General features: G+C 41.7%; 1 protein-coding gene across 1 annotated transcript in view; it reads right to left on the reverse strand.

Annotated features, from left to right (window-relative positions):
- Positions 1–17,581, reverse strand: part of LOC126191533 (protein Wnt-5b-like) — a 326,244-nt gene that overhangs the window by 87,208 nt on the left and 221,455 nt on the right. The window lies entirely within an intron of this gene.

Below are 17,581 nucleotides of genomic sequence, written 5' to 3' on the forward strand. Positions count from 1 at the left end.
TTTTTACTTTTTATAAAAATAATATTCTTTGCATCAAACGTCTAGGAGTTATAGATCACGTGATGGGGACCAACTTTTTTTAGAGACAAAATACACGCTGACGCTTCACAGTCCTGCTACTTCTTTTTTTAAAATGATTGGTTACGCCTCTATGAAATGGCAAGGTGTAGGCACTCTGTGGCGTTTGTAAGCATTTCAGGTTGTTTATAATCCAGTTATCTGCTTCGCGTGAGTGGCGTAGGTACAGCTTCTGAAATATCTTTTTCCACTTAGAGACACTCGTTCTTAAGGTTTTCTTCTTAAAAATGACTCTATCGATTTAATGAGTAGTGGTTAGTAATCACTGCTGGTTCAGTGAAATCTCGTCACATATCTATGTATGAAACAAAGACAATATTGTGTTGAAAACATATGTGGGAAAAAGGCTATTATATATGTATAAAATTCACTTCATCCTCCCACCTTTATCTCCGCTTCACCACTCCCCCTGTCACTTCATCTTCTCCTCCTCCCTGTCTCTGTCTCCTCTTCACCCTCTCTCTGACCACCTGCTCCTCACTCCTCTCTCTGTCCATCTACCCCACTACTCCACTCCCTCTCCATGGTGTCCACCTTCTCCACCTCCACATTGTGCCCCCTCTTCCTCCACTCCCTGTCCTTCCCCTCTCTGTCTCTGTCGCTACCCTCCTTCCCCATTTTCTCTATCCACCCTCTCTGTATCCTTCTCTCCCTATCCATACCTCCATCTAGGATGATCCTACACATCAGGGGCTGGAAAATCGTTTCTTGCACCTGGCATAGAGGCTACCTTGCTAAGCAGATCGATAAGGCAGGCTGATTTACACAATTTGCCTATCTTGCATGGCAGCCTATATGTTGGGGCTGAAAAATCGTTTCTTGCTCTTGACATGTAGGCTGCTCTGCTGAGCAGGTAGACCAGACAGCTGATACTCTGGAAAAACACATTTTTCATATTGGATGTAACAGATTATCTAACACACTACGATGATACTCGTGAGGTTTGCTGTCCAAGATTTGGTTAAAATCGATCCAGGAGTGTGGGAGGAAATCACAGACACACACACACACACACACACACACACACACACACACACACACACACACACAAACACTGCCTTATACGTATAACAGAAAACATTACATGTATGTGAGTGGGAGGTGGGTGTAAGTTTTGCACTGGTACAGATATACACAGGGTGGTCCATTGATAGTGACTGGGCCAAATGTCTCACGAAATAAGCATCAAACGAAAAAACTACAAAGAACGAAACTCGTCTAGCTTGAAGGGGGAAACCAGATGGCGCTATGTTTGGCCCGCTATATGGCGCTGCCATAGGTCAAACGTATATCAAGTACGTTTTTTTAAAAATAGGAACCCCCATTTTTATTACATATTCGTACAGTACGTAAAGAAATAAGATGTTTTGGTTGGACCACTTTCTTCGCTCTGTGATAGATGGCGCTATAATAGTCACAAACGTATAAGTACGTGGTATCACGTAACATTCCGCCAGTGCGGAGGGTATTTGCTTCGTGATACATTACCCGTGTTAAAATGGACAGTTTACCAATTTCGGAAAAGGTCGATATTGTGATCAAAATGCCCAACGGGTGTGTGCTATGCATGCTGCTCAGTATCCTGGACGACATCATCCAAGTGTCCGGACCGTTCGCCGGATAGTTACGTTATTTAAGGAAACAGGAACTGTTCAGCCACATGTGAAACGTCAGCCACGACCTGCAACAAATGATGATGCCCAAGTAGGTGTTTTAGCTGCTGTCGCCGCTAATCCGCACATCAGTATCAGATTAATTGCGGGAGAATCGGGAATCTCAAAAACGTCGGTGTTGAGAATGCAACATCAACATCGATTGCACCTGTACCATATTTCTATGCACCAGGAATTGCATGGTGACGACTTTGAACGTCGTGTATAGTTCTGCCACTGGGCACAAGAGAAATTACGGGAAGATGACAGATTTTCTGCACGCGCTCTATTTAGCGACGAAGCGTCATTCACCAACAGCGGTAACGTAAACCGGCATAATATGCACTATTGGGCAACGGAAAATCCACGACCTTGGCGGGTTAATGTATGGTGCGGCATTATGGGAGGAAGGATAATTGGCCCCCATTTTATTGATGGCAATCTAAATGGTGCAATGTATGCTGTTTTCCTACGTAATGTTCTACCGATGTTACTACAAGATGTTTCACTGCATGACAGAATGGTGATGTACTTCCAACACGATGGATGTCCGGCACATAGCTCGTCGAAGCACCATACCATGGTCCGCACGTTCACCGGATCTGACGTCCCCGGATTTCTTTCTGTGCGGAAAGTTGAAGGATATTTGCCATCGTGATCCACCGACAACGCCTGACAACATGCGTCAGCGCATTGTGAATGCATGTGCGAACATTACGGAAGGCGAACTACTCGCTGTTCAGAGAAATGTCGTTACACGTATTGCCAAATGCATTGAGGTTGACGGACATCATATTGAGCATTTATTGCATTAATGTGGTATTTACAGGTAATCACAATGTGACAGCATGCGTTCTCAGAAACGATAAGTTCACAAAGGTACATGTATCACATTGGAACAACCGAAATAAAATGTTCAAACGTACCTACGTCCTGTATTTTAATTTAAAAAACCTACCTGTTTCCAACTGTTTGTCTAAAATTGTAAGCCATATGTTTGTGACTATTACAGCGCCAGCTGTCACAAAGCGAAAAAAGTGGTCCAACTAAAACATTCATATTTCTTTAATTACTACACGAATATGTAATAAAAAATGGGGGTTCCTATTTAAAAAAAGCGCAATTGATATCCGTTTGACCTATGGCAGCGCCATCTAGCGGGCCAACCATAGCGCCACCTGGTTTCCCCCTTCAAGCTAGACAAGTTTCGTTTTTTGTAGTTTTTTTCGTTTGACGCTTATTTCGTAAGATATTTGGCCCGTTCACGATCAATGGACCACCCTGTAGACAATATCATATGCCTTTCAGGTGAACCATATGAGGATATAAACAGTTTAGGCATGCATGCATATGTGTGTGAATTCCTAAGGGACCAAACTGCTGAGGTCATTGGTCCCTAGACGTACACACTACATAAACTAGCTTCAACTAACTTATGCTAAGCACAATACACACACCCATGCCCTAGGAGGAGCCGCACAATCCATGACATTGCGCCTCTAACCGTGTGGCCACTCTGCACTGCTTTGGGCATGCACATAAATAGCATACAGCGCAACATTTAGTTCTCTATAGACATGGGAACAGAAGAGAAAAAAATTACTACCATTACCTGAAAATTCCAACAACAGACACAACTCCATCATTTTACGGAAAGAAAAAGTAGAGGCATGATAAAACACAAGAAAGCAAAGCATCCAGATTCTCAAAAACTGGCAGCCACCATATACAGGGCTATTACAAATGATTGAAGCGATTTCATAAATTTACTGTAGCTCCATTCATTGACATATGGTCACGACACACTACAGGTACGTAGAAAAACTCAAAGTTTTGTTCGGCTGAAGCCGCACTTCAGGTTTCTGCCGCCAGAGCGCTCGAGAGCGCAGTGAGACCAAATGGCGACAGGAGCCGAGAAAGCGTATGTCGTGCTTGAAATGCACTCACATCAGTCAGTCATAACAGTGCAACGACACTTCAGGACGAAGTTCAACAAAGATCCACCAACTGCTAACTCCATTCGGCGATGGTATGCGCAGTTTAAAACTTCTGGATGCCTCTGTAAGGGGAAATCAACGGGTCGGCCTGCAGTGAGCGAAGAAACGGTTGAACGCGTGCGAGCAAGTTTCACGCGTAGCCCGCGGAAGTCGACGAATAAAGCAAGCAAGGAGCTAAACGTACCACAGCCGACGGTTTGGAAAATCTTACGGAAAAGGCTAAAACAGAAGCCTTACCGTTTACAATTGCTACAAGCCCTGACACCCGATGACAAAGTCAAACGCTTTGAATTTTCGGCGCGGTTGCAACAGCTCATGGAAGAGGATGCGTTCAGTGCGAATCTTGTATTCAGTGATGAAGCAACATTTTTTCTTAATGGTGAAGTGAACAGACACAATGTGCGAATCTGGGCGGTAGAGAATCCTCACGCATTCGTGCAGCAAATTCGTAATTCATCAAAAGTTAACGTGTTTTGTGCAGTCTCACGGTTTAAAGTTTACAGCCCCTTTTTTCTTCTGCGAAAAAAACGTTACAGGACACGTGTATCTGGACATGCTGGAAAATTGGCTCATGCTACAACTGGAGACCGACAGCGCCGACTTAATCTTTCAACAGGATGGTGCTCCACCGCACTTCCATCATGATGTTCGGCATTTCTTAAACAGGAGATTGGAAAACCGATGGATCGGTCGTGGTGGAGATCATGATCAGCAATTCATGTCATGGCCTCCACGCTCTCCCGACTTAACCCCATGCGATTTCTTTCTGTGGGGTTATGTGAAAGATTCAGTGTTTAAACCTCCTCTACCAAGAAACGTGCCAGAACTGCCAGCTCGCATCAACGATGCTTTCGAACTCATTGATGGGGACATGCTGCGCCGAGTGTGGGAGGAACTTGATTATCGGCTTGATGTCTGCCGAATCACTAAAGGGGCACATATCGAACATTTTTGAATGCCTAAAAAAACTTTTTGAGTTTTTGTATGTGTGTGCAAAGCATTGTGAAAATATCTCAAATAATAAAGTTATTGTGGAGCTGTGAAATCGCTTCAATCATTTGTAATAACCCTGTATATGGTTTACTGACTATGCAGAACACCTCTGAGCTAAAACAACTGTCACAAAGAGTTAACATTACCACTAACGTAGCACAAAAGAATGAATACATGAGCATGACAGTACATATGGGACACAACACCATGAAAGTAAGACATAAACAGAAGAAAGAAAAAATAGGAATTATCTTGATGCAACAACAAGTAACAGTAACACTCACCATACACTCATCCTGGGAAACTCGTCTCACAACACAGTCACAAACTGGCGCACCATAATACAGCACAGACAACATGGACGTGAAATTAGTAACACCTTCAAAACACATTGAATTACCATACCCTTAGAGACAAATAGCACAACAAAAAAGAAACTGAATCCTGTGAAAGAAGAAAAAGGTGAAAAAATGAATTAAACGTAATAGCTGCAACTCCAAATACATTTGGCAGACCACAAGGAATTTTAATATCAGGTACAAAGAGCATGTAAGGACACTGAATAATGAACATATGAACCCCACATATGCAGAACATCTAATAAAAGAAAATCAATACCACACTGGGATAAAAACAGGCATGACAGTCTTATGTCATAACAATAAAGGAAAAGGAATCTGTACTGTCCAGGAAGGAAAACCTTTCCAGTTAAGTGGTTGAACCTGTCCTACTAATGGGTGTCCAAGCCAACAACGCGTTACGACTTTCTGTATGATCATCAGTATCTGTAATATTGCCCCTGTGGCTATTAACCGAGATATATGGCCGAGGAAGTAGTATATTTCTTGTCTGGAACACTCGTTCTTGGAATTTTGTAAGTAACGCTCTCCACGATGGACCGTGGTCTCTCTTTTATCGTCTCTCATTGTAATTCTTGACCATCTCTATGACGTTCATGTGCTGTCTAAAAGTTGTGACGAATCGTCTGCTTATTTTCTGAACTAGGTATGAATTTCATACTGACAAATAAAATCAAAACCAGCGTAGATGAGGCTTTTGCAAGTGACTACCTCTGTGGCTTTCTGAGTTGCAGTCTGAATCTTCCTTCCTTGGCAATATATTTACCAAGAATGATTCTAAACTGGTCTGGTGGGCATTCATAGATGTTTGATAGTTGTAGTGGTTACTGGTGATTGATTGGCTATGGTGTAGTCATACCTTAAGACCTAAGGTCCTCTATTTCCAGCTATAACTTTACATTTTTGCAACTGTTGATCATTACCAAGCCTTCTTAAATTTCGCAACAGTTTCTCTTACAGTGTGACCTACCCAAATCGCAATTGCGTATTCCCGGGCAGCCTCAAGGAGCTACTGACTCTACGTTCGAGGCCCTTTAGATAAGCACGTCAGATACACAATTTATTACCACCAGTAAATATCGCGATAATGCCGGGAATTGGTGTGGACAGGAACAAACAGGTCGGCATACTGCATTGGATGTGGTGTGCTGGTGCAATGGGCACTGAAACATTGCCTGTAGCTAAAGTAATGGCCTCGATTCGGCTAGGAAGAGAGTCCAGATGTGCCGTATCCAGCTGATGTCACTCACTGATGATTAGATCCCATCGGGCCACCAAATTTTAGGGATGATGATTGCTACGTTTCACTCGCTATTCGAAATAGTCCGAGACTTTTGTATGGGATTAAGATCCGGTGGTTTCACGGTTCGGTCGAGGTGCGGTGGAGTGCCTGAGTGTTCATCAACCAGGATTTCCAAAGATTCCAAAGGATACCCATCATGAAGATCTACAAGATCAGACGACACTTGGTCACCGATGATGCTGAAATATACATCGTGGTTGATGCTCACGCTGGCCTGAATGAGCGGCATCAAGTCATAGTACGAGAAACAGCCTCAAAACGTCACAGAACCACGGCCTGATCCATACCCTCCGCCCACTGCGAGTAAAACGCCTCATTAAGCTGTCAGTAGACACTGTATCTTACATGTTTTAAAAACAGTCAACATTGCAATTCGTGGGAACAGACTACACCCCTCCAATCAGCTATTGTCCAGTCTTTATGTTATTTGGCCACATAAGGTACGCAACTTATGAGCCGCTGTGAGCACTGGCCTTTTGCGAGGTACCTGACTCCCATGGTCCATGGCGTGCCCTTGGCGATGTTCGCCCGTAAACTGGTTGAGACAGACCTGCATTCGCTGACGGCAACAATTCCTGTCGTAGCTGAAACCGATTGTCACTGACAAAGAGAGACATTCGCTCCCCGCGCCTGTTGGTTAGCTTGTTTTAGGGCCACTGTTTTTACGCATTGGACAGGGCTGTGAGTGGTACACCAGTCCTTGTAGACGCTTTGGACAGCCCGTGCTGATACACCTACAAATGAGGCACCTTCATTCAAAGTTAGGCCCTGGCATCGAGCAAACATGAAGCTGGTATGCCATTCTGTCAGTTCTACGCTGTCACGTCTACGGCGTCGACAGGTATTACTCCGCTCATTGCATAGCAAATTGTCAATGACTTACGTAGAGGTAGAAGGTCAGATGACCACCTAATATAAGTTTGACACCATGTAAAAGACTCCAAAGTGACCAGTGTTTTCTTTTAAGAGGGTGACTAATATTTTGTCTGCCGACCTTGTACGTAGACGTAAATTGTGTGACAAAATCCAAGTGTTTAAAAGACTTTGACTAGTCGTCCTTGGTGAGTCCTCACATTTACCTGGCGACCCAATCGCCATTCCCCCCTGTCCGGTTCAGATACCGTACAGACAAAAATCTAAAAAACAAAGTTATCAGGATTCGCAGACCTCTTGCATTACTGGCTCAGATGGTGCGCTAAGCAGGGCATGCTGTACTCCCGATCAAAATTTACCGTTTGCATTCATAAACGTACTGCCGGAATGCATTCAGATGTCAGCGTTGAACCCAGTTCAGCAAAATTAGCCGCGCGGTCTTAGGCGCCTTGCACGGTTCGCGCGGCTCCCCCCGTCGGAGGTTTGAGTCCTCCCTCGGGCATCGGTGTGCGTGTGTTGTCTTTAGCGTAAGTTTAAGTAGTTAGATTAACTAGTGTGTAAGCCTAGGGACCGATGGCCTCAGCAGTTTGGTCCCATAGGAACTTACCAAAATTTCCAAATTTCAACAAAAATAGAGTGCAATGTGTTGCTATATCAAATTTTAACAATGGATAAAAAGCCACCATTACAAAACAAAAAAATTGTTTTGGCTTCAGTACAATCACCTGCAAATTAAAGAATGATATGAAACTTGGAGTTACACTCTATTCTGCTTAAATTATGAACCGCACAATAACCCTAGGTTCGGCGTGGGGCGGCGGTGGAGTGAATGGACTGCTTTAGCCAGTTGTGGGGCTGTGTACCACTGCGGGATAAGGCGGGGACGAAGTCTCTCCGTCGTTTCTAGGTCCCCAGTTCCATACAATACACTACAATACAAATACCACTTTGTCTAGCATTGTATTTCCAGCTTATTTACACCTAACATGTGTGCAAGATTACACGTACTGTGGTGTTTATTTACATGTACGTTCTTTATTTCCTGCAAGGAAACAAGAAGGACGAGCCTGATTACCAGGAAGGCTACCTGACCATCTGAATGGCCACCTGTATCTGAGGTTCGTGCAAAGAGCACTACCTGAGTTGTTGGAGAACGTAGCCTTGGCTGTTCGTGAGAGGATGTGGGTACAACATGACGGTGCATCGCCTCACTTCAGTATGGATGTCCGCAACCATCTCAGTGCTGTATTTCCTGGTCGCTGGAGTGGAAGGGGAGGTCCTGCTCCATGGCCTGCGAGGTCACCTGGTCTGAATCCCCTTGGTTATTTCCTATGGGGATATCTAAAGTTACTTGTGTATGAGACCCCAGTGGATACACAGATGCAATTAGTTTCGAGAATTGTAGCGGCCTTTGATATGATACGAAACACACCAGGGATTTTGTCGGAGTGGGTCAAAATGTTATTCGCCGATGTCATGATTGCATTGACTTTGATGGCCGTCAGTTTCAGCAGATTTTCAAAGGTACGGTAGAAATGGTACTGTTCGTTGTGTCAATGATGGTAATTACAGTTAACTGTAACTAAGGTAAATAAAAAAGTACACAGTGATGTGATTTTGTTCCTATTATCTCCTTAAGCTGGCTTCTCTGACCCCAAGTTCCCTACCTCAAATTGTTCAGTGGAGCGTCCTCTGTGTACTGTTGAATTTTTTCACGCTCTTAGGGAAACACCCTTCATGAGCGCCTTTTACAGTGTTGTTTACTGCGTACAATAGAAGGACTAATGGTATGGGGCATGACAAGAGAGCATTACTTTTTGACATTTTTGTTAGAAATCGTTTTACAGCACATGCGATACCCCAGTCAAAGTACGAAAGCAAAACAGCTCTATACAGGTTACTCGTTTAACCCACAAGACGGTGTTTCACTTACCATTAATTACAACATCGATGCAATTTGTAACTTTGAAGATAGTTTTTCTTTACAAAACCCTGTTCCAGATTTGTATTCTGCTATTTAAAAACAATCATTTGATTTAAATTTCAATCACTCTGATTTCATTTTTACTTTGACTTTTTGATAGTGATTTCTATTTTTGTATTTTATAGCATTTCTATCCCCAAGTCAACAAAGTTCAGTTAATAAATATTAGACATAATGTGCATCAGAATAGAACCTGGTATCTGTTACGGTCACCGAATTCCGTTTTTATCCACTGAATCACGCTGAAAATTGGTCTTCGCCAGCCGATGTGGCCGAGTGGTTCTAGGCGCTTCAGTCTGGAACCGCGAGACCGCTACGGTCGCAGGTTCGAATCCTGCCTCAGGCATGGCTGTGTGTGATGTCCTTAGGTTAGTTAGGTTTAGGTAGTTCTAAGTTCTAGGGGACTGATGACTTCAGATGTTAAGTTCCACAGTGCTCAGATCCATTTGAACCATTCTCAATTGGTCTTCAGTATCATCTGAAATCGCACAAATCGTAATTTGTCCCAAAATGCACCAGACAATTCTGAGGGAGGACGTGGTTGAAGCCACAAGATTGACTTCACAAGCCACTATAATTAAATTAAGCTACCTTACTTGAAGACAGGCGGTTTTTCTGGGACTTTCGGCAGCTGCTAGCAGAAGGATGGGGCCAAGTGGTGGTGGCATGGTTTGACAGACAGGTTCAGATGACATACGGTATGTATTCATCTCTGAGTAGTAGTGCGATGGCAGAACTGACGACGGTCATATAGAATTGAAGCAGTATGTACCTGTTTTGTGCTGAATAGTAGTAAACAAACGTAGTAAACGTAAAGTCTATCTTTATTATTCATCTACGAGTATTCTGAATGGATTCTGACAACGTATGAAGCCGCGGGAGTGTGAAGACTATCTACCTTCTCTATATTGCCGCACAGATGACAAAATGGTAGATATCGAAATAGACGACAGAGGGATAGAGAAACATTTAAAATCGCTCAAAAGAGGGAAGGCCGCTGGACCTAATGGGATACCAGTTCTATTTTACACAGAGTACGCGAAGGAACTTGCCCCCCCTTCTTGCAGCGGTGTACCGTAGCTCTCTAGAAGAGCGTAGCGTTCCAAAGGATTGGAAAAGGGCGGAGGTCATCCCCGTTTTCAAGAATGGACGTCGAACAGATGTGCAGAACTTTAGACCTATATCTCTAACGTCGATCAGTTGTAGAATTTTGGAACACGTATTATGTTCGAGTATAATGACTTTTCTGGAGACTAGAAATCTACTCTGTAGGAATCAGCATGGGTTTCGAAAAAAGACGGTCTTGTGAAACCCAGCTCGCGCTATTCGTCCACGAGACTCAGAGGGCCATAGACACGGGTTCCCAGGTAGATGCCGTGTTTCTTGACTTCCCCAAGGCGTTCGATACAGTTCCCCACAGTCGTTTAATGAACAAAGTAAGAGCATATGGACTATAAGACCAATTGTGTGATTGGATTGAAGAGTTCCTAGATAACAGAACGCAGCATGTCATTCTCAATGGAGAGAAGTCTTCCGAAGTAAGTGTGATTTCAGGTGTGCCACAGGGGAGTGTCATGGGACCGTTGCTGTTCACAATATACATAAATGACCTGGTGGATGACATCGGAAGTTCACTGAAGCTTTTTGCGGATGATGCTGTGGTGTATCGAGAGGTTGAAACAATGGAAAATTGTACTGAAATGCAGGAGGATCTGCAGCGAATTGACGCATGGTGCAGGGAATGGCAATTGAATCTCAATGTAGACAAGTGTAATGTGCTGCGAATACATAGAAAGATAGATCCTTTATCATTTAGCTACAAAATAGCATGTCAGCAACTGGAAGCAGTTAATTCCATAAATTATCTGGGAGTACGCATTAGGAGTGATTTAAAATGGAATGATCATATAAAGTTGATCGTCGGTAAAGCAGATGCCAGACTGAGATTCATTGGAAGAATCCTAAGGAAATGCAATCCAAAACAAAGGAAGTAGGTTACAGTACACTCGTTCGCCCACTGCTTGAATACTACTCAGCGGTGTTGGATCCCTACCAGATGGGGTTGATAGAGGAGATTGAGAAGATCCAACGGAGTGCGGCGCGCTTCGTTACAGGATCGTTTGGTAATCGCGAAAGCGTTACGGAGATGATAGATAAACTCCAGTGGAAGACTCTGCAGGAGAGACGCTCAGTAGCTCGGTACGGGCTTTTGTTAAAGTTTCGAGAACATACCTTCACCGAAGGGTCCAGCAGTATATTGCTCCCTCCTACGTATATCTCGCGAAGAGACCCTGAGGATAAAATCAGAGAGATTAGAGCCCACACAGAAGCATACAGACAATCCTTCTTTCCACGAACAATACGAGACTGGAATAGAAGGGAGAACCGATAGAGGCACTCAGGGTAACCTCCACCACAAACCATCAGGTGGCTTGCGGAGTATGGATGTAGATGTAGATGTAGATGTTTCTCCATCTTACTAATGGTCGCTCACACAGGCGTATAACACGAAAATTAGCTATCACCCGTGAACTACACTGGGTGATTCTTGAATCTTCCTTGCGTCCTTCGAGATGGACACTCGAATTTTCACCTTCTCTTCTTACTATCGTAATATGAAGAAAGGTACTACGGTAACGGAAACTTAAATGCTACATAAATTCACGAAGTCTTTGTTACAAAAAAAAATTGTTTCAGAGCTAATTACTTAAAAAAAAAACTGAACATACTTGTCATTAAGGAGTGATCCTCATTCTTAATTTCTAGAAAATTCACTTATTTTCAGTCTGTACTCCTGTATCCCTGTTTTACTTTCAAAAGATCATCAGACTGAAAATAACTGTATTTTGTTTAAAAAAAGGTAATTATGTCATCAATCAGTCCTATATAATGCAATATAATAACCTATGATTACTTTATATTTTCATATTTCCAGTACCTGCTAAATGATCATGAATTTTTTGCATCAAACAACCTTGAAATATCCAAAGCTCGTACAGATACAATGGCTGACCCTTGTGACATGTTTACAGGTACGCTGTACAAAAGATATCCTCGTTCTCTTTATGTTATTTGCCATACCCTAAGCCGTGACACAAAGTGCGTTGATCTGACTGACATGGAAGACCGCATCGAAAGGAAAATAGCCGCCGCCTTTGTAACTGAACAACATTGAGAGTTGATTACTAGCGCGTTTTGTGACCCGCAGCTTCACGTTTGCATTCAGAAGCTGTCGTGTGCTCGAGAAGATTGCCGCACTCTTTATTTGAAGAGCTGATGGTGTGCCACAGCGCGATCTACGCAAACTAGGAGTGGAATAATCTTCCCAAGGGCAACGTAAACGGGTAGGATTGCACGTGAGATAAAAACTAAAAGCGGCTTCCCGTAAGGATTCTCACTCACATCAGTGACACTCCTGTCTGTTTCTAGCAGCATTTTACTTTGTTACTCCACAATCAGAACTACCACCACAAACAACAACCGTTTGACAGCCTCAGCTGCGTAAAGGTCTTCTCCAAATTTCTACACGTATTGTGGTCTTTAGCTATGCGCATTAATCTTGATCCTACATTTTATAGAGTGTCCTCTATCCATCATCTATTAGGTCATCTTCTCGAGATTTTCTTACCTCTTCTAATTCAGGAAGTACTTTCTTGACCCACTTAGCACCCATTTGCCTACCTATATATTTTTGTTACAGATATAATCGCGTCTTTCACTCCAGTGTACTCGCTGATTCGTTCGTTTGTTTCCTCGCCTCTCTTAGCAATTCCCAATTTGCGTCTATTCATTATTCGCCGATAGTCCATGTCTTTCTGCCGCAAGTCAAAATTGGTAAAGCTAAATTGTCGTAAAAATTCCGTTTCACAGACACCGGAAGTTTAGTTTTTTTGAGAAAAGTACCCTACGCCATATTTACTATTATGTTTATTACTTTTTCTATCCATCCTGTGGTCGTATGCTAAAGTTCTAATTTCCGAAACTCATCAACTACTTCCATGAATTTGCTGTCAACATGTACAGCTTCCTTTTCTGTTTGTAGTTCAGATATTATTTTAAACTTACTGTGAATGATATTCAGGCCCACTTCGAACTTACTCTACTAGTTTCTTCCATTAGTTGTTGAAGCTCATCTGCATTAGAGGTTAATCATACGATATCGTTAGAAATGAAGTTGATTTAGGTATGTTCCATTAATCTGTACTCATATTTTCCCAGTTTAACTATCCGAACACATCCTATAAGGCTGCTGAGAATATCTCCTGTGATATGGGATCTCCTGTCCTGACTTCTTTCTCAGTTCTGAATTTCCAACTACCGCAACGATTTTGAAGCCATTTTGACTATTTTTCGACCGTGATTGACTCAATAAATATGTAGAGGCTTTTTTAAATTACCACTACCAGTCATAAACTTTGTTGAGTTTTGTATTACTTATTTACTTAGCAACATGTTTCCAGGGAATACCTCATCTTCAGGATAAATGGCATTACAAAAACAATTTTACAATAAGGTCATACTGATGTTACATAGTCTTTTCGTAAATGCTGTGGTTATCCTGAATGACCACAGCACGAACATCCGCATTAGTGAAAGTAGCTACCAAGCAATTCAAAGTATTAAATATCTTCATATCCCATCTAATGCAAAGCTCATCTCCCTTGACATAGTAAACTTACATATCATCATACCCATCAAAGAAGCCATAGATATAATAAAAAAAATTATTAAAAGGTCAGGCTATGTCCACAGCTGAAGTAGTTGAATTAATAGAATTGCTAGAGCTGCTTCTTTCACACAATTATTTCACATTTAAAGGTAAAATGTACAAACAAGATGTTGGCCTAGCAATGGGAAGTCCTCTAAGTGGAATCATTGCAGGAATTTTCATTAACCACCCTGAAAATAAACTTGTCAACAGCAAAGACATAATAACCCAGAAAATAGTACACTACTGCAGATATGTTGATGACACATTCATTGTATACAATGGAACTGATGAAGAAATAGAAAGTCTATTAAACAGATTCAATAATTTACACAACACCTAGTTCGCCATAGAACATGGGAAAGATAACAAATTTAATTTTCTAGACATGACAATAAGTAACGCAAACCAAACCATAAATATCAATGTATACAGAAAACCAACATACTCAGACACAGTCATTAATAAATCTTCCACACATCCCAACTCACATAAACAAACTGCATTCAGATCCTTCTTAAACAGAGCTCAGAAATTCCCACTATGAGACAGAAATGAACACTATCAAATACATTGCACATAATAATGGCTATCACGAACATGAAATAGACACACTATCACAACGCACTACTAAAAATAACAACAATCAATGTGACACAGCATCCTCACACAACATCCAAAAACCCAAGTACATAACGTTACCATATTTAGATGTCAGGATCATCTTTGCCACCAACAACAACTTAAAAAAGGAACTGATACATGACATTTCGCATCCAACAGAGAAACTTAACAAACCAGGAATTTATAAAATTATATGCAGTCATTGCAACAAATATTACATTGGCCAAACAGGAAGAAATTTTAAAACCCGCTTTGAAGAACAAATTGACTGTTTCAGACTTGGAAAACCGAATAAATCAGCTATAGCGAAACATATAAATGAAACAGAACACATTGTTAAAACAGACAACGATCTAAACGTATTACATAATTCAGAAAAGAGCTGGGAAACGGACATCTTGGAAGAAATGGAGATATTCATCCATGGCCACAAGGGGAATAACGAGATCGTGAATGAAATGACAGAGTTCAAAAATTCCCATTTCTTTTCCAATTTCACTACAGTACTCTTAGAATAAAAGATACATAATATGACAGTCGTTTGACTCTAGCCCCACCAATAGCTTAGAATATATATCATAAATAGTTTATATCATGATGTGTACAATAATATTGTAACAGGTGCTCAATTTGTAATGTATTTCGTCAACCTACATCTGTAATACGATAACAAGACGTGCAGAAAACATGTAAACATCTGACACCACATAGATCGAAAAATGGATAGTCAAATCGAAACCAGCTGTGTTTCGGCCACCATCTTGTCCAGTGCACTACAGATTTGTTGTGATCGAGTTTCCTAGTTACTGTTACGTTAGTGAAAATTTGTGAATAGTGACGAAAATAGCCACGGAAATGGAAACAACTCAGCGCATCACAACGAGACTGCCACGCCAGAAGAACAAAGTGAGCGACCTTTACAAAACATTTTCATGCAAACATCAGACCAGCTTCCAAAGCGACTTCGCCTCTTACTAAGTTTTCTCTTCTTCCACAGGATAACCACAGCATTCACGAAAAGACTATGTAACATCAGTATGACCTTATTGTAAAATTGTTTTTGTAATGCCATTTAGCCTGAAGATGAGGTATTCTCTCGAAACATGTTGCTAAATAAATAAGTAATACAATAGTCAACGAAGGTTGTGACTGGTAGCAGTAATTTAAAATAACCTTTACTGTAACGATGTCTATAGAAGGTATTGCATAGGAACAGAATTTTGATAATACATGTGGGAGATTCACATTTTATATAACCTATATAGGCATTTAATAGTTAACCACTGAGAATGTAAATTATTTCATGCATGAACAACAAATTACTCTCGCAACATGTCCACATACAATCGATGCTCATGCATGAAATGATATGGGTTATCAGTATTGGATATTCAGTGCGTAATAAAGTTATATTTTTATGTTGTCCCCCCACATGTATTATAAATATTCTGTTCCTATCACCTACAGATCACGTTAGCGTTTATAAGAAATTCTATATGTATGCTGGTGTACTGACTTGTGTGTAACATCTGTTGCGACGTCTTATGTATTGTAGAGATAATCAGAATGTCGCTTGACAATTACTAAAAAGTGGACATTGGCCAATAGCAAACTAACTGAAAATTGTAATGCGCACAACGGACAATGTTTTCATTTGACAAATAAGTTGCGTCCGAAAAGATACTTTTCAACTTCAGTGTCATATAAATCGACTTAGAGAAAAAAGGTAAAGTCAAGTCTGTCTGATCCAGCAACCGAAAAGTTTTTTATGTAAGTTAATGAATAAATGCTTTGCCTTTCTAGACAAAATAACTGAATAAAAGTTTTTCCTTTCTTGTTACAGGGTAGGAGTACCTTAAATGACTCGAAGAATGGAGTCAGTATGGGAAATGGCACAGTGTGTGGCTTGGTTTATTGAAATGAAGTCAGACACACAAATGCAGATAAATTTCAGAACGCTGCACGGGAAGTCACTACCCTGTCGGCCATATACAGGGTGTAACAAAAAGGTACGGCCAAACTTTCAGGAAACATTCCTCACACACAAATAAAGAAAAGATGTTATGTGGACATGTGTCCGGAAAGGCTTAATTTCCATGTTAAAGCTCATTTTAGTTTCGTCAGTATGTACTGTACTTCCTCGATTCACCGCCATGATTTCATACAGAATACTCTACCTGTGCTGCTAGAACATGTACCTTTACAAGTACGACACAACATGTGGTTTATGCACGATGGAGCTCCTGCACATTCCAGTCGAAGTGTTCGTACGCTTCTCAACAACAGATTCGGTGACCGATGGATTGGTAGAGGCGGACCAATTCCATGGCCTCCACGCTCTGCTGACCTCAACCCTCTTGACTTTCATTTATGGGGGCATTTGAAAGCTCTTGTCTACGCAACCCCGGTACCAAATGTAGAGACTCTTCGTGCTCGTATTGTGGACGGCTGTGATACAATACGCCATTCTCCAGGGCTGCATCAGGGCATCAGGGATTCCATGCGATGGAGGGTGGATGCATGTATCCTCGCTAACGGAGGACATTTTGAACATTTCCTGTAACAAAAGGGTTTGAAGTCACGCTGGTACGTTCTGTTGCTGTGTATTTCCATTCCATGATTAATGTGATTTGAAGAGAAGTAATAACATGAGCTCTAACATGGAAAGTAAGCGTTTCCGGACACATGTCCACATAACATATTTTCTTTCTTTGTGTGTGAGGAAATTTTCCTGAAAGTTTGGCCGTATCTTTTTGTAACACCCTGTATAAGAAAGTGCCACAGGAACTTCATGGAAAGAGGGAGTGTGGATTTGAAGTACCATGCAGGCAGGTTAAGCAGAAGTGACTACGATACGGAGAGAATTCGACCGGTTTTCCAGCGTTCACCAGAGAAGTCTGCTCATAAGACATCAAAAGAACTGCGAATCCCATGTACGACAATGCAACGGGCACTCCGAAAGTATCTTGATGCACTAACAATGGTTTTTGTTCCAGAAATGGCTTGCGAC

The sequence above is a fragment of the Schistocerca cancellata genome, chromosome 6 (assembly GCF_023864275.1).
Source record: "Schistocerca cancellata isolate TAMUIC-IGC-003103 chromosome 6, iqSchCanc2.1, whole genome shotgun sequence".
Taxonomy (NCBI): domain Eukaryota; kingdom Metazoa; phylum Arthropoda; class Insecta; order Orthoptera; family Acrididae; genus Schistocerca; species Schistocerca cancellata.